Genomic DNA, 11,297 nt, shown 5'->3' with positions numbered 1-11,297 from the left:
CAGGGGCCTCAGAGCACCCGGCAGTCTGATGCCCTAACTGGCCACACCAGAAACAAGTACGGGGCTGCCGGGCATAATACACCCGAACGTAGTAACCTAGCAGCCGGACAGAAGATGGGATATCCGACCGCAGGCGCATGCCTAAGGTACAGACGTTCGTCTGCTTCCCAGCATACTTCCCCGAGGAAAACTTGTTCACCCGCACACTGATGACAGCACCATATATCTCCCGAAGAAGCGCCGGAGAAGGTCTTCAGGGAACTCCAGGGGCGCACCATGCACACTGACATATGTCAGAGCACCACTTCGGTCCGAGATCGTAACGGAGCCGGCAACTGCAACGAGCGCCCTTCGTTCCGCCAGAGGAAGTCCCGATACTCCTCCTCCTGCACGAACTTGACAATCACCCGGTGGGCTGAAACAAGCTCAACTCCATATACAGCCTCAACCGGGACACAAAGCATGTCGCACATTACCAACTCAATGGCCGGATAACCAGCCTTGCACGAGAATTCTAGCCCCACGGAATTCACCCTCAAAACAGGAGGAATTGCAAGGCCCCCCATGTCAAATCGGCCATGTCAGCACGCAGCCAGGCAGGCAACAACCTGTGGGTTGGCAATTGGTAAATATTATATTGTGAACACTAGTGCAATATATATTAAATAATTCTCTATTTTGGAGAAATAATATACATAATTATTGATAATAGCCTCTTAATTGCCTCTATGAAACTTCTAATATTATTAAGAAGTATTAAATATTATTAGTGACCTCGCGAAATAAACTCCACAAAATTCGTAGATAATCTCTTGCGAAATTTAACACCACGAAATCCGTGAACAATCTCGCGAAGACACAGCCACTAATTTGGCTGGCTTCAATATTAGCGCTGTCAATTCACAGAATAACACGCCACCAAATCTGTGGGTGTGCATGAAACCGCTGATAAGGCTGAACTGAACTGAGGGGGACTCGTGAACTCGTTCGAGGCAACGCCGCCGTCTTTGACTGGCTTTGTTGTTCACTAATTTATTACACTAGTTTATTTAATTTGATGACAATCTAGCTCTCTAGACCATCTAGGTTCGAATGATCATATAATCTAGGTTCGAAGGACCATATAATGTGGGTTCGAAGGACCATTTAATGTGGGAACCGACCTGTGAGATTTATATTTATTTAATTTATATGAATTTATATAGAATTTACGTTAATTTGTATACTTCGATAGCAATTGGTATGATGTTAAGTGGACTGTATTTCTGCAATAATCTCACAAATCGATCCTCTACACATTAGGGGGGGTTTATATTGAATTTATATATATGCAGCCAATCAAACTACAGTATGAAACTACATATGTTGTTAAACATTGAAGAGGTTCCTTATCTTATTGTACAGCAGGCCTTAGTCCACCAGGTATAACCAGGATGTAGGCACCAAATTTTCCTCGTGTGAGGTAGCTTCCATCACCCTGGTAACTGATACACAAAGCATGCTTCCTCGTCTTGACTTGTTAAAAGGGCGCTAGCTATGAAGCCAGAATCCTAATATATGACAGCTATATCAGAGAAAACACTGTACATTGAATCATAAAGACCAAGGCTTAATTACCTTGTTTGAGTCGATCATTTGTGATCTAACCGGATCACCCAATATCTACCTGACATAAATGGCCATAAATGAAAGATAAACGGGTTTCGGAAAGACACCTCCCTTGTGTTTGCTGACAGCATGTTGATGAAGGAAGACCACTACTCTGATCTTCGTCACACTTCGTCCAAGAGAATTTATAGGAGCTGTTACTTGCTCCAACGACTCTGGTCTTAAACAACAACAATGGCTGACCACTCCCTCTTCACTGACGCTACTGGCCTACATTGTCCAGATGACAGTAAGTGATAAAAGGGCCACATTTACTCTATTTTAATTCTGATAATTAAGTTAATTTATATGAGATGTTTTATGATGGTAAAGTCCAAAGACTAATGTATTTAAGAATAATTCCCACCATAATAGGTGGTGAATTTATAATAGTATGTGGTAATGATATCCCGTTTTCTGTAGACGGAAAATTCCACTACAAGTTACATTTTCTATGGGTTAACTTGTGTATACAATGCAGCAATATTATCTGCCTGTATAATATTATTAAATAGTGTCGGATTTTCTGACACCATGTGTAATACGTAGGCACTCCCGAATACAGCAGTGTTTTGGCAAACACGTCATTTTGACATAACATGAAGAAAGCAGTTAACGCTGTAGCTGGTGGATTCATAGCTGTTTGTTGCACATTTGCAGCTGTGAAATAAACATGTTTTCCATTTTCATGTTTTTAAAACAAAAACAAAAAATACTAACAAAATATTTCAATTCAAATGCAGATCAATCGACACAGCTCAATTTCACCACCAATTGCACTGAAACATAAGAAGAACAGTTAAAAAAAGAAATAAAAACATTGAAAAAAGAAACAAATAAATTATACCCACGAAATGAACAATATGGAAAACAACACAGCTCAATTCCAATGCAATGCCACACAAAATAATTAAATAAAAATAAATTAAAATCTATGAAAATTTAATTTATCAATGCAATCAGAAACATTGAAATGGAATCGTAACATATTTTGTATAGCTTGTGTTGGTCTTACGTGCAACAGATGGCGCTGTTTAAAAAAAAAAGCATGGTCTTATCTGTCACAGATGTGGCATCTACATAGTATGTATATAAAAAACATGCACATATTCGAATGGAACGTCGTGTCAAAATTTCAAAGCAATCGGTGAAGAACTTTTGGAGATTACAGCGTGTGTTGCTCCTGCGTCCGACAGATGGTTTTGGAAATAACCAACAGTTTTATACATCTTTGTATTTTATGCATCCTTTGTATTAACCTCAAGTAGTTAATAAAATTACTAATTTGTAGCTTTAATCCTTATCATGATTTATTTAAAACATATTGCCAGATTCTTCCTAGTTAGAGTGACGACACGAGAGAACGAGAGAATGATGCAGACGCCATTGTCAGCGTGTAGCAGAGCTACGTTTTGATCCCATTTATTTCGCTCCCACGACCAGTAGCGCGGTGCCACGTTATCTGGCACAATAGCCGTGTCCCCGACTAGCATATGAGCAATTCCAAAGTCAACGCCTTTCAAGCAGCAGCTGGAGGACGAAGAATTGCTCAAGTCTCCACATCAACGGACACGCGGCTCGGCAGCTAGGTTTACCTTTTTGTTATTATGTGGCCACAATTAACATTTAGGCTAGTTGTCGTTAGGCCGTAGAACAAAAACTATAAATCCCGTACGTGTCTTGAGAAATTTTACAGTCTGAATAGATGATTATTTTTATTATTTCTCTATAGACGAAATTTACAGTGCTTGAATATAAATTGCACAGATATTGGCTGAAATTTCCTAGTTATCCTCATGATTAAGGATTTATTTGTAGTTACTTATTATGTAGAAGATTTCTACAATGTAATTGCCTTTCAGTACCAAGGCGATGCCAACCGAGGTGCTAGGCTTCCCACTGTTCCATGCAACAATTTACCCTATGCAACACGTCGTCGGTGGAGCGTAGCAACTGATTACACCTCACTAGATTTACAGCTAAGCTGTCCCTTTTTTATCTGTAGCAATAACTCTGTAGTTACAGTAGTGATCTCTCAAAGAGATCAATTACACTAACCCATTGATTTACTGATGCTGTTCAACATTTCAGTAGTATATTGTGGAGCATTTACCTCCAATTAATATTATATAATCAACTTCATTTACTTTCATATTTTATTTACTCTGGTGAAGAACCAGCACCAGAATAATGCTAGGGACGTATTAATCTTTTAGCATGTAACCCCCAATTTTGTGTAAGTTAATTTGACTCCATTTATATCAGAAATACAGTTTCACTAAGATCCATAGGACACTAGTTCTTGGGATCAGTTTTTCCATTGCTTTATTTTGTTTTTCACTTTTTCTCAAAAAGTGGTGGTTCTTCATAGCTATCGAAGTATATATTTAATTATTAGTTATTGGAGTCAGGTTTTCCCCCACAAAATTTTGGTCCACCGAACCGGATGTACCATTAATCATTTAGGGTCCAGTATATTCACCCAAATTACTGACCCCACATAATTAACTATTTACTAACACCAACTAGTGTGTTAACATTATTAGGCTATTTACCATTATATTTCATTATTTACGGCTGTCAGCAGCCTGCCCATATTACAGCCTAAAACTCATTAATTATTATCAACATTTCTATTAATACTTTATGCATAAAGTAGCCTTAGTGTTATATATTTATAAATTTTCACTTGCAGTTCTAAGCACAAACACATATATCAAAACAAAAAATCCCCAAAACATAGCACCATATCTATATTACTGCACCATTGCATATATGCCAACCTTTGATGAGGTAGGATATTTAGACTGTAATTGTACTAATGTTTGTACAAATGCAGCCTAAACCATTTAGTCATTCCTAGGTAGGAATTATTTAGCGAGTACTGTACTAGACAGTACTGGTGTACATACATATTATTTAGATTGTGCTGAACCTGATTTGGGGTGGGATCATCAAAACCCTTTTTGTGCATTTAACATATTATTTCGTGTATTATTTTTTTGAGTACTGCCGAATGTTCACTGTTGGATCGAATGGTGATAATTGATGAGCTAGCCGGACGAAAATCCAATAGTGGTATTCGAGTACTACTCAAAATATTAGCTATCCATTGTTAGGTAGGTAAATTAACTTCTAAATGAGGTAGTATAGTCTATTCAAATACATTAGGCTATTATATTGATATTGAACTCCATTGAATGAGCCAATATCCCAGTTACATCAGTAACAACTATTTACTATCAGACCAGCCCTTACCCAGCAAGATGGAAGCGGCTGACAAAATGAAAAGGACCCTTATCGGTCTGAAAGGTCATTTGACCCGACAGATTACCAACTGTCAAAATCTGTCACAACAGTCACCTGTTGACTACATTGAATTAGAGGACTTACTTCAAGTTGCTGAAGGTAAATTCGAGCATATTAAGCAACATATGAATCTGTACTTGACAGAACTTTACCAAACCTCAATAAGTGAAACTGAACTTGAGGACATTGTAAATGATTTAGCCCAGTATGAAGATGATGTACAGGTTAAACTTCAACCCTTTAAAAAGCAAATTGCTAAAAACAAATTAACAACAGCCTCTACTGCACATCCAGATCCTGATGTCAAATTACCTCAGATCAATATACCCACATTCTCTGGTAACGAGAATGAGAGTTAGGATGATTTCTGGAGTAAATTCGTGGATGCAGTAGATTATAAAACTAACATCCCTCAAACAACCAAGTTCACTTATTTACAAGGCTTGTTACGAAATGAAGCCTTGAAGGTAATCTCCAACATAACACTGACCAGTGATGGTTACGACCTAGCTGTTCAATTGCTTAAGAGCAACTACGATAACAAGGAAAGGATTATTACTATCTTAGTCCAAAAATTGCTGGATTTACCATCTGCTAATAATTCTACAGATTCTCTCCAAACTTTCAGACTAGAGCTAGAGTCTTTACTCAAGGCCTTAAGCCTTAAAGTCCAAATTCAGACTGCTGAATGGATGACAAAAGTAGTTGTAAGGCGCAAATTACCACGAGAAACTTTAGATAAATTGTGTACTATGTACAATAAAACCTCTCTGACCATGAATGAAATTACAGAAGGTTTACATACCCTAGTCGAAAGACAAAGAACCAACCAAGATGGGAAGAGTGTTTCAAACTTCTCTACTAACTCTCATCATAAACCCCAACGTACTGCAACTACTGTAGTAAAACCAGATTTCAATAAATCATCTCCGAAATGGAAATCTGGAAATGTAGGTACATACACAGTGAACCCTATAAACCCTGTAGTGAGCACCACTCCTACGACTTCTCCTACAGTGAAGAAGCGTTTGTTCTGCAATAATGAACATCTTACTTATAAATGTAGTACTTATCCAGACCATAACAACCGAATTCATCGTTTGCAAGAATTACACAGATGCACAAGGTGCATGGGTCCTCATGACCCCAATAACGTATGTCCCTTACGTATGTGCAACAAGTGCCACAAGGGTAGACACTATTATTCCTTGTGTGGTAGTGATCAATCAAGATCAACCAATCCTCATAAGAAGATTACAAATTCTACTTCTGTACAGTATTGCAAGGTGCATCAAGACATACGTGTACTTGCAACAGAGTCGAATAACACAACTACGCTACCAACAGCTCAATTAAAATTAATTTCTAAGGGATCTAAAATTTCCACTCGTGGTCTCTTTGACCAAGGTTCGCAGAAAACCTTTATTTCTCAACAGCTAGTTGATCAGTTGAAATTGAAGCCTATTGCTCGAGTGAATTTGAATATCTCTGGATTCCTAACCAATAGTGGACCTCGTGACTACCAGGTTGTTAAAGTCTTGGTACGTTTAGGAGGCTGCACCAGCCCAATTCAAGCCATAGTCGTTGACAATATCCCCTCAGATTTACATGTTACAGATCTTGCTCAAACAGTCAAATTTCTTAAACGCAGTAGTATTAGGCTAGCGGATCATAAAATAAATTCAGACTGTCTCACCGATGTAGGTATTCTTATTGGAGCTGACTTTTATTATAGATTCATTACTGGATGCACCAGGCAACGAGGTGTAAACTTGTTACTGTCAGCTGGGGGTAAACTACTCACAGGACCGGTGTTGATCCAACAACATTCTAAATCTTCTAGTAAACAACCAACTAATTCAATAGTGGCGTGATTAGGCCTAGAGCAGTCACCACTACATTACAGAGACGAAACCGAGGATGATAAGTCCAATCCCCCTGTTCACAAATTATGGGATTTGGACACCTTAGGCATAGTCCCTGATCAACCCAGTCCAGATGACACATGGACGTATCAACAATATCTTGATACTGTGATTTTCCAAGATAATCAATATTGGGTGAGAATCCCGTGGAAGCTGAACCACCCACAGCTTCCAGTAAATTATTTCATGGCCTCAACCCAATTAAATTCTCAATTAGCTAGGCTACGGAAGCAACCAGATAAATTGCAACTGTATCATGCTTTAATACAGCAACAACTTGCTAACAAATTTATAGAAGTTGTTGAAGAAGACAACCATAAGACAGGCCATTATTTGCCACATCATGCTGTTCTGAAAGATTCAGTTACAACACCAATCAGGATTGTATTTAATTGTAGTGCCAAATTAAAGGCAAACAGCGTGTCACTAAATGATTCTTTACAAATTGGACCTAGCCTAACCCGAAGATTACAAGATGTCTTATTACGATTTCGCTCTGGTGTTTTTGCCTATACGGCCGACATTAGTAAGGCCTTTTTAAGAGTAGGCTTACAAAAGACAGATCGTGATTTTACTAAATTTCTTTGAGTGAAAGATCCACAGGATCCTAATAGCGAAATCATTACTTATTGATTTGCCTCAGTACTGTTTGGAGCGACATCTTCACCATTCTTACTCCAGGCTACTCTGGATACACATCTTAAGAAGTCTAATAGTCCCTACAAGACTGAGATTAGCAACAATTTATACGTTGACAATTTTCAAGGAACCACTAATGATGAGAATAAACTAGTGGAAATCTACCATGAGGCTAATCGTGAACTGTTGGGAGCTAACATGCCTCTACAATCGTGGGCCTCCAATAATAAACAACTCAACCAAATAATCGAGGAAGAATTCCCTGATTATAAGGTACCTCACAAATTGAAAGTCTTAGGTATGGAGTGGAATACTTCCACAGACAAATTGAATATCAAGTCATTGGATTTCAATCATTCACCTCTAACCATGAGAAAACTATTCTCCCATGTCAGCAAGCCATTTGACCCTTTAGGCCTACTCAATCCTATTCTAATTAAGGGTAAACTCCTTATGCAGGAGTGCTGGCAAAGGAATTTGAGGTGGGATGAAATGTTGCAGGAGGATCTCCAAGAAAAATGGCAGCAGTTGATTCCTGATTTCAACAAAATTAGTATTCTACAGTTTCGTCGAAATACCTTAGGACTAAATTTACCCACAAATTTACATGTATTCTGCAATGCTTCAGGCAAAGCGTATGGCTCAGTAGCCTATCTAGTTAATACTCAACAATCATTTTTGCTTACATCTAAGGCAAGGGTAGCCCCAATTAAAAGGAGGTCACTACCCCAAATGGAATTAACTGCCTTATTAATAGGTGTAAGACTGGCTCATTGCCTGATCAAAACCCTCAGTAATGTTCACCTTGGTGAAATTTTTATTTTTTTTTATTTTTATAAAAGAATACACAATGTACAAAACAGACATCCGCCGAAAGAACAAGTTATGAACATACACAGGACAATATAACAAAGGAAGTAAACCACGGATACACTAAACATACCCAACAAAAAACAAGAAAGAAAACACATGACACAAGGCACAAAAAAAAGAGAACCCAGAAACGGGGACAGTATTTACCACAAAAAACAGAACATGACATAAATAGCACACAATAGAAATAACATAAAACATAGGCACATCCACACAACCTTAAGTACAGAAATACAAAAGGAGAACGCACATACAAGCCCAGCCCAACAACCCAAACACAGGTGCATAAAAGTACAGAACAACAGGCCTCCGAAACCCCTAAGAGGCAAAATTACAAAACTACATTAAACAAAAAACATGGAAATACAGAACATTGAAAGTCAAACAGAAAGAACTGAGTACATTTCTTTTTTTCTTACTCCGTTTCCTCATGCATAATTAAAAAGACATAATACAAAGGCAGAACACAAAACACAAATCAAGAAAGAACAGATAAATAATACATAAATAGCCCAAGGCAAAGTACATGGCACATAAAAAGAGAAATAACAATCAGTAATGGCAAAAAGAACACTCATAACACAGGAACAGTAGTACATGAAAAGGGGGGGGGGGGGACAAAACATAAACCCGGGCACCCCAACCCCCACACAGAAAATCACAAAATACAGAAGAGGCACGCTCCAAAGACATAGGAGCATATAAGCATACATACCATAAAAAACAAAAATGCACAAAACATAAACCCCATACAAGGCAAACAAAAAGGCCCATGCAGGAGCCAGGGAAAACATAAAAACCACACCCACACACAAGCACACCCAAACGAACACACACCCACAGGAGCAACCACAACAGAAACAAAACAACCACACACACACACACACACACACACACACACCCCGCCCAACCCCTGCCGAGGAGGCCCATCGGAGGACCGGGGACCTAAAACAAACCGGAACAAGACCCACCCAACCAACCCACAGCCAACATCCACGAGCCCAACCCACGACCAATCACTCAAAAGCAGCCCCACGAACATACGCACCAGTAAACCAACCACAAAAATCATCCGGAAAAGCACGCTGCAGCCACCACCAGGTGAACCGTAAGCGTCCTCTCAAAAACCCCAAAACCCTATCAACCCCATAACCCTCCCTTCGGCCAACCCACACACAATACACATAGTCAGCGACAAGAAGACAGAGCGTATTATGCACCCGTCGAGAGCCCCGCGGAAAAGACAAAAACAAAAACGGCAAAAAAACACCCCGACATCCCGGCCCACAAACCACGACCAACACAGCACGAAACCAATCAAGCAAACCACTCAGCCTCTCACAAAAATAGAAAACATGTAACTGAGTTTCAGGCAAACCACAGTGGACACATGCGTCAGAGGCACGCAAACCCAGCATGCACAACCGGTCATTTGTCGCCAACGACAAATGCAACATGCGAAACAACAACTCCCGCTGCTGCGGTGCCAAAAGGCGCCCCTAACGCCGCCCACACCTCCCCCCAATCCCAACACGGGAATAAAGACTCCACCCGCGGCTGAACACGACAAAATAGGACCCCATAAATCGCCTTCACTGAGAGAGACACATAACCCGGACAACGACAGACAGCCCTAAGAATGTCTACCGCCCAGGAGTAAACAGGAGGGGTACAAAAGGCCACCTCCCGACAAACACCGCAATCCACCAAAAAACTAAACCGGACCGAACAATAAAAAATACACAAAGCATTGAGCCCCCCACCCAACGCTAAACCCTGACGCAACGAGACCCAGAACAGCGCCCGAGCCCTGGTAAACACATCAGGAATACCAACCCCACCTTCCCGCACCGCTAACACCAACGTCGAGCGACGAACCGGGTGGTAACGACCACACCACACGTACCTATAAACCTGACGTTCCAACCCCAGAGCCAGCCGGTGATCTAGGGGGAAACACCGAGCCACGAACCAGACACGTGACAGAACTTTACAAGTAACAAGCAACGCCCGCTGATAAATTGTTAACGGGCGCGCAGCCAACAACCCAACCGCAACACCAACACTACGAGAAACCGCACCCCAATTAAATTCCAAAGATCTCTCGTAAGAAGCGAACCAGGTGATCCCCAGAACATGCAGAGAGGAGACCATCGGAAACCAAGACCCCTCCCACACAAGGCGAGAGGACCACCCACCGATACCCATAAGACCAGATTTGGCACGATTGACCTGGGCCCCAGTGGCCAACTCAAACCTCTCAACCACGACCTGGACAGCCCGAACAGAACCAGCAGAGGCCATGAACAGGATGGTATCATCCGCATAACCGCAGATGGGTAACCGAAGATCAGAAGGCAGCCGGGGGGGACGGATCAACGCACAAGCCTTGACCGCCCGAAAAAAAGGCTCCTGAAAGAGCACATAAAGGAGCATGGAAAGCGGACAACCCTGCCTCACCGAACGGCGTACAGGGAAAGGAGCACTCAAGAACCCATTGATGCAAACCCGACTGCAACACTGAGCGTACAACATACGCACCCAACGAACAAACAAAGGCGGAAAACCAAGCCGCTCTAACACACGAAAAACAAAAGCTAACGAAACACGGTCAAAAGCCTTAGACCAATCCAGGCAAAGCATCGCTGCTGACAAGCGAGAGCCCGACACGTACAGAAGCACATCCCGAAATAACGCATTGCACTGCAGTAACGAGCGACCTGGAACACCACAAAACTGTTCCACGGAAACCACAGACGCAACCACACGGCGACACCGACCAGCTAAAATCTTGGACAGGATCTTATAGTCCACATTCAACAAAGTAATGGGTCTCCAGTTCGAGAAGAACCGCAAATCGCCCGGCTTTGGGAGCAGCCGCACAATCCCAACGCACTGAGACAC

The sequence above is a fragment of the Procambarus clarkii genome, chromosome 64, assembly GCF_040958095.1.
Source record: "Procambarus clarkii isolate CNS0578487 chromosome 64, FALCON_Pclarkii_2.0, whole genome shotgun sequence".
Lineage (NCBI taxonomy): Eukaryota > Metazoa > Arthropoda > Malacostraca > Decapoda > Cambaridae > Procambarus > Procambarus clarkii.
The sequence above is the reverse complement of the archived record's forward strand: the minus strand, read 5'-3'. Positions refer to the sequence as shown.